Source organism: Ursus arctos, unplaced genomic scaffold, assembly GCF_023065955.2.
Source record: "Ursus arctos isolate Adak ecotype North America unplaced genomic scaffold, UrsArc2.0 scaffold_7, whole genome shotgun sequence".
In the NCBI taxonomy this organism is placed as follows: domain Eukaryota; kingdom Metazoa; phylum Chordata; class Mammalia; order Carnivora; family Ursidae; genus Ursus; species Ursus arctos.
This window is the reverse complement of record NW_026623089.1, coordinates 34,249,660-34,259,036: the sequence shown is the minus strand read 5'-3', so window position 1 is coordinate 34,259,036 and position 9,377 is coordinate 34,249,660. Positions and strand designations below refer to the sequence as shown.

Sequence of the window (9,377 nt, the reverse complement as noted above, 5' to 3'; positions counted from 1 at the left end):
AATTAAACTGCCACAGGAGAACTTAATTTTTCATGTAAGGCAGACTCTCCCAATCTAGAACGGTTGTGAGATTGTATTCATGAAAATAAAATAATAATAATAATAATAATAATAATAATAATAGACTGATTCTCACTGGTCATCAGGAAAGCTTTTGGATAGGGCAGTGGTTGTCAAACATTTTTAGTCACAGAAGTCCTTTTTAGAATAAAATTGTATAAAGAATCTCAATATTTAAACTAGAGAAATATGACCAGTTTGGAGGGAAGAGTGGCAAAGATCCACTAAGCCATGGATACCAAGAGCTTCCGTGTATCCTCCCACCCCTGCTCCAGGGTCCCTGGGAGGCCCGCTAGGAGTACCAGGGGCTTTGTAACGTACTGTGTAAAAAATGCTATGGTGGGAGAGGTGATTGGCAAAACAGACCCATATCATAGTTCCTCATTTCTCATGAATCTTTACTTGTAACGCAGGTTCTCGAACCACAGCTGCTTCTAGCACAGAGAGGGTCCTGGCCTCAGCCAAGATCAGTAGCCCAGCTAAAGTAATGAGTCCCAAGTCTAGGCATTCCTCTGACAGCTGAGGACCAGTGTTCCATGGCACAGCCATTTCTCGGCATCGATTCCCAGCCTATGCGACACCCTTCAGTGAGGGGCAACCTGGAGTGGCACCACTCCCACACATTAACACCTGCAGCCAAGCCCATCTTGAACCATCCCCAAAACAGCCTCAGGGAGCCTTTTCAGAGTCCTGTGCCATCAGTGCCATCCCAAGGGTGACTGTGGAGAGCCAGACCCTGCTCTGCGAATAACCAGAGATGAAGGTGACAGACACCAGCTTAGACCTCAGTGACAAGGGCCAGATGAAGGACTGGCAACCCCATGCTCACCATGGCTTGTCCACCATCGGACCCCACAAGCCTGGCACAGTACTTGGTGCTTGTAGATGCTCAGCGGACACTTGCTGAATGCGCAGAAGAATCACCGCGTCAGGAGACAGGACTCACTCTGGCTCGTCACTAATTGATGTGTGACTCAGGACAAGTCATTTCTCTTGTTTGGATCCCATTCACCCAATTATAAAATTAGAAAGTTGGATCATAGAAGTTGTTCCTCAAAAAATGAAATACTGTTCACTAAAAAAAATGAACACTTAACTCCCAAGGAACCCATTCATTTTTGTTATTTGGGTATAATTTTGGATTCTGCAAAAATTTAATTTGAAAAACGGGGGTGGGGCTTATGTTTTTGGGTGGGGGGAATAGTTTATCTTTAAATGGTTGCAAACTAAGCCAAATGACCCATAGGATTCCATCAAGTGTTGGTATTTTTTGAAACTGTATTTCCCAGACTATTCACAGCCTATTCCAAAGAGATAATGAGATCAAACTGAAAAAAGGGAATTCAGTTTCCACTTGGCATTGTACACCTGAAACTAATATAACACTGTATGTTAACTCTACTGGAATTAAATTTTTTTAAAAAAAATTCTACTTCGTTCCACCTCCAGGTAAAATTGTGAAAGAGACAAAAGTAGGTTCCCATATCCTCTGTACACCTTCATCCGGACACCACCCACCCTCGGACACACTACTGTGCTGGGCCAGTAAACAGCTGGAGCACAATCCTGGCATGTGTCTCCACACCAGATCTATTTTCCATTATATCCCACTCATGTCAACTAATCTATTGGATTAGCAGAGTCGTACTAATGCTTAGGATCAACAGGTCTGGAAGGGACCTTACAGTCACCTGCTAAGTCACTTGGTAACCAAGACCCAGAGCAGGAGAGTGATTTACCCAAGGCCAGAATCAAACTCCAGGTTTCTCAGTTCTCAGGCCAGGGTTCAATCTACTGACTAGTAAGTAGCTCACACCCCGTCTATAAATGAAGATATCCCGGAGGGCTTTGTAAAATGCTGTACTCAGTCTCCACCTTCAGAGAGTCAGAATTATTCTAGAATGGAGTCTGAGCATCACTGATTTTTTAATAGATTTTTTATCCAAGTGTATCACGTCTACATAAAAGTGAATAGATTATAAATGTAGATGTTAATGAATTCTCACAAACACCCATGAGTCCAGACCAAGAAACAGAAGATCTCCAGCACCTAAAACTCCCACCAAAGATAATTGCTATCCTGATTTCCAAAACATAGATTGCTTTTGCCTGTTTTTGTATTTTATGTAAAGGAAATGCACAGAATGTCCTTTTATCAGAATTATGCTTTTAAGATTCATCCATATTGTTTGCTGTGGTTATAGTTTGTCCATTCCCATTGCAGAACAGTACCACGATTTGTGATCCATTCTACTATTGATGGGCATTTGGGTAGTTTCCAGTTTAAGGATATTATAAATAGTGTATATTCTTGCTTATATCTTTCAGTGACCAAATGTGAGCATTTCTTTGGAGTGTATACTTGGGAATGGAATTGTTGGGTCATTTGGGTATACCTATGTTCAGTTTTAATAAACACTGTGAAACAATTGCTTCAAGTGACTACCAATTTATACCTCTTACCTGAACTATATGAGAGTTTCAGTTATTCTACATCTTCACGCAAACTTAGTATCATCAGTTTTCTTGGGTTGTCATTCTGGGGTGTGTGTGAGGATATTACATTGTTTTTAAGGTCCCCTAATGACTCTATGGACAGAAAAGAATCAGAACCTCTGCTTTGTCCCTACCCTTATGACCACTTGAGGCTTATGAAAATAATGCTCTTGCTTTTATTGTCTGACTCAATGTTTCTATAATATCCTACAAGCCAACTCAAAGTGTTAGGCCACTAAAATAAAAAAAAAAATTAAGAGCTTTTCCTAATTTATACAAAAATAAATTGGTGGATAAAAATTTTATTTAAAGTTCTCCAGTAAATTTTTCTTACATTTTTGGCACCCACTGTTGCTTTTCACTAGCAAATGCTAGTAGTCAACAAAATAAACAAGCAAGAGATGAAACAATAACATCTTCCAATCCCTCACATGGAATTCTGGAATATGCACTTTGCTTTTATAAATTTTTTATTGTTGTAACCACAAGCATTTCCTGCTAAGTATACTCATTTCTCTGTGCTAAAGAGGCCCTTAATGTCCTTCATTCTCCTCTTTGGAATTCCATCTACCTTATAGCTAGGAAAAGGCAGCCCTATTTTCCACACGATCCTCTTCTGCCTACAACTGATTGCATCAAGAGTAAACACCTGGCTCAAGTTGAGCCAATCAGATCCCCTCTCTTTCAGCAATTAGGAATTGGGACTTAAAGGCTGAGTAAGTTATTTAGAGCCATACAGTTATGTGAAGTTGGAACCAAAATTGGTACCAAATTACTTGAAAGCCACATAAAAACTGATGTGACATTGGCATGAGCCGAGCTTAGGAGTATATACCTACTAGAGATTTTGAGGCCAAATTAAATATGGATTGCACAAAATAATTTCAGTATCAAAAACCCAAATTATTTGAGTTATCTGGTACCATAGCAAGACAAGGGGAGATGAATGGCAACTACTTTTTGTCCTTAAATCAGGAAGGCCTGAAATAGAGACTCAGGAAAAAAAATCTCTTAGCATGTTAAGAAGAGTAATCCTGAAGAAGTCCTCTTGAATAAGGGATGATAAATGGAAATCAATGATTCAGATGCCATTGATACTAATTTAAGCTATTAAATATTATTGATTTTGGTATTTGATATCATTAAATATCATATATCATGATTTTGTCATTATTGTTGTGCTGTCTTTGTGATCTATTTTAATGCATGTAAGATAATTTATAAGCTTTCCTCAGCTCGTGTAGTTATTATCCATTTAGTATCATTTTCCCCATACAGTTCTAAATCTTTTTAATATGAATTTTCCAATCGTGTGGCTATAAGGTAGCGGCTCTCTAAAGTTGGAGATGAACGCGTGAATTAACAGACAAGTTAGGAAGAAGTCAGCAGTGCTCCATTTAACAGCTTGTTACTTTATTTTTAATGAATGTATCAGTCAGAATTGGCTAGGTTTTGCTATGGTAACAAAACTCCAAACCATTAATGGCTTAAACAGACAAAGATGTACTTCTTGTTCATACCACGTTTGATGTATGTTGGCAAAGGAGCTCTACTTATCATAGCAACTCTGTGACTCTGGTGAACAAGGGCTCCGTCTCAACGTAGACCTCCACGAAGACTGTACTATAGGGAAGGGAATGAGGAGCATCATGCACTGACTTTAAAAGCTTCCACTCAGGGGTGCCTGGGTGGCACAGCGGTTAAGCGTCTGCCTTCGGCTCAGGGCGTGATCCCGGCGTTATGGGATCGAGCCCCACATCAAGCTCCTCCGCTATGAGCCTGCTTCTTCCTCTCCCACTCCCCCTGCTTGTGTTCCCTCTCTCGCTGGCTGTCTCTATCTCTGTCGAATAAATAAATAAAATCTTTTTTAAAAAATTAAAATAAATAAATAAATAAAAGCTTCCACTCACATTTCTTTGGCCAAACCATGTTATATGGCAATGCCTGTGAAAGAAAATGGAGAAGTGCAAGCTCACCATGTGCCCAGGAGATCCAAAACATGTGTGACTGGTCTTAATGACTAACGCAAGTGCGTGTGATTACAAAGTTATTCTGTGTGCTTTACCAGCTGGCTTTTCTGCTGGCAGACTGGTTTCTCATTTGTTTGATGGAATTAAGTAAGTCAATAATTTCTGCTGTTTCACTGGTGCACTGACACCTGAGTTCATTTGAAAAATGCTGGCCCAACCCATGGTGGGAACTCCAGTTAGATGGGCAGGTATCACACCACACGGACAACCCTGTCCACCACAACTTAGGTCAGTCCTATTTCCAGACCATGCTGTATATGAAATATTATAAATCTGGGCACAAGTTTGGATTTTGGGAACTGGAGAACTGGAGAAAAATAAATGGGCATCTCTGACAGAAAAGAATTCAGCCAGGTGTTCTGGGTCCTGTTTGATTACAGTAACATGGCACCACCACAGTGAGGGAGTGGGGGTGGAGGTGAAGACCATTGTGTTACATCATGAACTTGCTTTAAGTATCAGAAAGTCACCTTCCTTTCCTGTCAAGTGAGGAAGTTAAAAAAGAACAAATTTTAAGTAAACAACCCTTCACAAAAATAAATAATATTCAGAATCCCAGTGTATAAAATAGATATAAATTGATGCTAGAATGGGGGTGGGGGTGGGGAAGGACCAGCCCCACATCCCATTATACCTTACAGAAAACAGTAGTCTTTGAAACATGTTCACATAGAATCATAGAATCACATAGAATCTTGAGAACTCCAGGGAACATGACTTTTAAATGCTAGGATTTTGTAACCTCTAAAATGCTTCCCTGTGATCCTGTTAACTCTACTTTAAACGCCAGCACTTCCTGGTTCCAAGTCCAAAGAAAGAGCACTCTTCCGGTTGCGGTTGCGCACAGGGGGCGAAGGCGGCAGCCTCGGCTGGCTGCTCCCGCAAGAGCGGCAAGAACGTTGGTGACCGGAGTATTTAGCCTCACTGACAAGAAGCGAGCTATTTCCACCTCCGTGTGTATGCGAGCACATGGAAATGTCGGGAAGGGTGACTATGCTCTGCCGAGTTCTGTCGACCGGCGCGACTATCCCTTGCCTGATGCAGCCCACGTCAAGATTTTCTCTGCCAGCCGGAAGACCTTGAAAGAAAAGGAGGAGGCCCCCGGGAGTATCCTCTCCGTTGATGAAAATGTTGAATTGTGCCGCGGTAAGTTCAGCGAGAGCTTTGCCGATACGAACAGGAGCACGCACAAGTGCAAGACGGTTGTGGGCGCCGCCATGTTCTCCTGGGGTGTCCCGCTCCTGTTCTGATCTGGGAGAAGCACTGTGTGTACGGCCCTGTCCCGCACACCTTTGAAGAGGAGTGGGTGGCCAAGCAGGCCCAGAGGATGCTCGGTATGAAGGTCAGCCCGATGCAGGGCTTCTCAGCCAAGTGGGACTACGACAAGAGCAAATAGAAGAAATAAGCATCCTCTGCTCAAGCATCGGAGCCTCACCTTGTTCTGCCACTTCATGCGGCTCAGCGTATTTACTGGAAACTGCTGTGTTGCAGTACCAGTGCTAATAAGTGAGCAGTTTATGTGGAAGAAAAAATACACAACTAGCATTCACAGTGCTCCTTCCCTGGCCCCGTGGTTGGCCCAGGCTGGACACAGCCCCTCACCCCTCTGTGCACCAAAAGGCCCTCCCTCGCCTACTCCCCCTGCGGTGAAAACCGTTATAATTGCAATCCCAAAGCTCCGTGCCCAGGACTGCCAACAACGCTGACATCTTTTGCCTCTACTTGTGAGAGGGTAAGCCATGCCTGTGATTTTGAAATCTCACAAGCCAAAGTTCTGTTTCTGTGCCCAGGCTGTTTCCTCTTCTCTCCTCATCAAGTGCAACTTTTCCGTCATCCAGGTGTCATAAGGTTTGGTGAAAGACAGGGGCAGGAGGCTCTCACCCCATCCGAGAATTTGAGAAGTTGGTAATTCTCCAGGTAGTTAATGAGGACTCTGGGAGACACTGGGAACGCCTTTGGAATGTTAAACACAGTGGCTTTTATTCTGGCTGTCTTGCTGCCCCAGCTTCCTCACAACAGAGGAACTTACTGTGCTCTTGATGGGTGTGTCTGAACATCACTTGGCCGCCACAGCCCCAGGCCTGCCTTTGGCTTGTTGAGCTGGTCTTCTGTCATAGTGTTTCTGATGGAAAAGGACAAGACCTTTATTTTAAGACTCGTAAATACCAGCAACTCCCTTTCCAGTCACCAACATTTAAATGCTACACTATTTGTCAGTAAGGCCTGTCTTTATCTAGATCATTGCTTTGTCTTTATCTGAGCCATTCTCTAGCTGCTTGTGACTCAGAGTGGTCTGGACCCTAGACATCAGCTGGGAATTTGGTTGAAATGTAGAACCTTAGGCCCTATCTCAGACAGAGTTCATCAGAATTTGCCTTTTCAACAAGATCCCCAGCTCTTTGCTCTAGTCTATAAAACTAAAAGATTGAAGGACATTGTCAATGGTGACAGCCCAATTGTCTCGGAGGACATTGTTTGTCACAAAAAGCAGTCATCCAGGAGTGGGGACACCTGGCTTCCAGTCCTGACTTGGCCACTAACTCACTGAGTGGTCTTTGCCAAGTCACTTGACCATTCTGGAATCTTGGATTGAGCTGAACTCCTGACTCTCCAAGTGCCTGCTCTGAAGACAGAAAACAGAAAGGTAAGCGCTCTTCTATCTGCTGATGACATGGTTTTATGGCCAAACACTTAATAGACAATTGTCCCCAAGATCTAATTACTTTCAAAAAGTAAAGCTCCAGAGCAGCTGCCATAGTCACTTTGTTTTGGTAACTGTCCTTCAGAATTTGTTTTATCAAACACAGATCTCTCTGGCAACTCACTTCATTCATTTACCTGGGGGTACTTTTTTGTAACCTCTTTGCACTTGAGTTCACTCAGCTTCCAAAATGTGTACAGTCACATCTGTCCTATCATATAGGGCTGTATGAGAATCTGCTGAGAAAGCACCTTGGTTTAAGGTGCTGCCACACCCACTGCAGACTGACAGAGCCTTTTGGGGAATACCATTTAGTAATAGGAACTTTTGAAACCTTTAAAATATGCATAACCCTCCCAGCAAATCATCCGCTAGGCATAGACCCCAGGGAGAAAATTATGAATGAGTAAGAAGGTTGTTGGTAACTATAGCATTGTTAATAATAGTGAAAATTTGTAAACAACTTAAATGCCCAACAACAAGGAATTGGTTAAATAATAAACCAAAAAAAATAAATAGTAAATGATGGTACCCACATAATCGAATTCCATGGAAACAAACAATGCTAAAAACAGGTATTGAAAGATGTGGAAAGCTGTTGATTTCTCACTGATTAATGAAAATATACTGAAGACTATAGTATGGAGTATGATTAGGTTCCAATTTGAAAATAAAGTATATAAATATGCACAGGAAAAAGACTGAAATCATGCACGTTGTTTGTGAATACTGATGCACTCTGATTATGGGCAGTTTTATGTTTCTTGTTTTGCTTATCTGTGTTTTCCATAGTGCAAGTGCATTACAGTTTTCAAAAGGAAAAAGGTTTTGTTTTGTTTTGTTTTGTTTTAAAGAAAGATATAGCATTTCTAACAAAATAGAAGCAATGTTTTTATCATCATTGTATTCATCAGTGGAGAACGCTCCCTCTGGCTGGGGAAGAACAGACTTTAAATAATAGCCCTGTGGTGTCTGAAGGGGGTGAGGAGAGCTATCTTTTGCAATCAGGGGCTCAGAGGAGAGGGGTTACTAGGGAGGAAATCATAAATTCTTCCCGGAGGACAGAAATGGAAACTCACAGCCCTGCAAACAAAAAGGCAGCAGAAGCAGGTGGCATGCTTCCTGAAAGGCTGTCAAAGCACTACTTCAAAGTCAGGCTGGGGGCATGCAGACAGCAGTTCTCCTGGCTCTGACCAAAAACAGCAAGGACAATTCACCTGCCAGAGGGTCCTTCTAAAACCCAAAGGAAGGTGATTTGTTTCAACAGGGTAGAGAAATTTGATTCTATGGTCTTCCCTCTTCATTCATTGAAAGGTAGGTTTGTCTTCTTCATCTTAAATACCTCTGTCTAGTGATGCCTGGGTGGCTCAGTCAGTTGAGTGTTTGACTTTGACTCAGGTCATGATCTCAGGGTCTTAGGATCAAGCCTGGAATGGGGCCCTGCATCTGGCCCTGGGTGGACTTCCCCCCACCAGCGTAGGGCTCTGCACTCCGTGGGGAGTCTGCTTCTCCCTCTCTCTGCCCCTCCCCCAACTCGTGTTTTTTTTTCTCTGTCTCTCAAATAAATAGAATCTTTAAAAAAAATAAAATGAGTACCTCCATCTAGAACAGAACAGTGATGCAAAGCCTGCTTCGTCTTTTCTATTGCAAATAGTAGTGATGGTGACGGTGATGGTAGTTAGTGGTAATACTGGTAGTGATAATAGTGGAAGTAGCAGTAGTAATGATATGTGCCAGCTCTTTGCCCATATGATTTTATTTAAATCTTCATAAAAATCCTTTGAGGTTGGGAGTACTATGAAGGGAGGAAACCAAAGCTCAGGGAAAGTAACTGGCCCAGAGTCAGAGTAGTAGGAGCTAGAAGCTGGATTCTGATTAGGTTTGTGAATTCCAAAAATCTTTCTTTCTACTATAACACACTAGAAAATTAAGATGCTACAAGTCCCAGTTATATTTATCAAAAGCTTGATGATTATAGGCTAATTCAGCCCTTGTTTTATCCCCCATACATGGCCTGAAGTTGGTTCTAGAATTGTCTACAGGAGTCAGATTACATTCAACAAACTTAAGATGACTTTTTCTGAAGTTCA

The 9,377-nt window shown here is 42.1% G+C and overlaps 1 pseudogene; it reads left to right on the top strand.

Annotated features, from left to right (window-relative positions):
* Window positions 1–5,409: 5,409 nt before the first annotated feature.
* LOC123000195 (cytochrome c oxidase subunit 4 isoform 1, mitochondrial-like) lies at window positions 5,410–5,991 on the top strand (annotated as a pseudogene).
* Window positions 5,992–9,377: the final 3,386 nt, after the last annotated feature.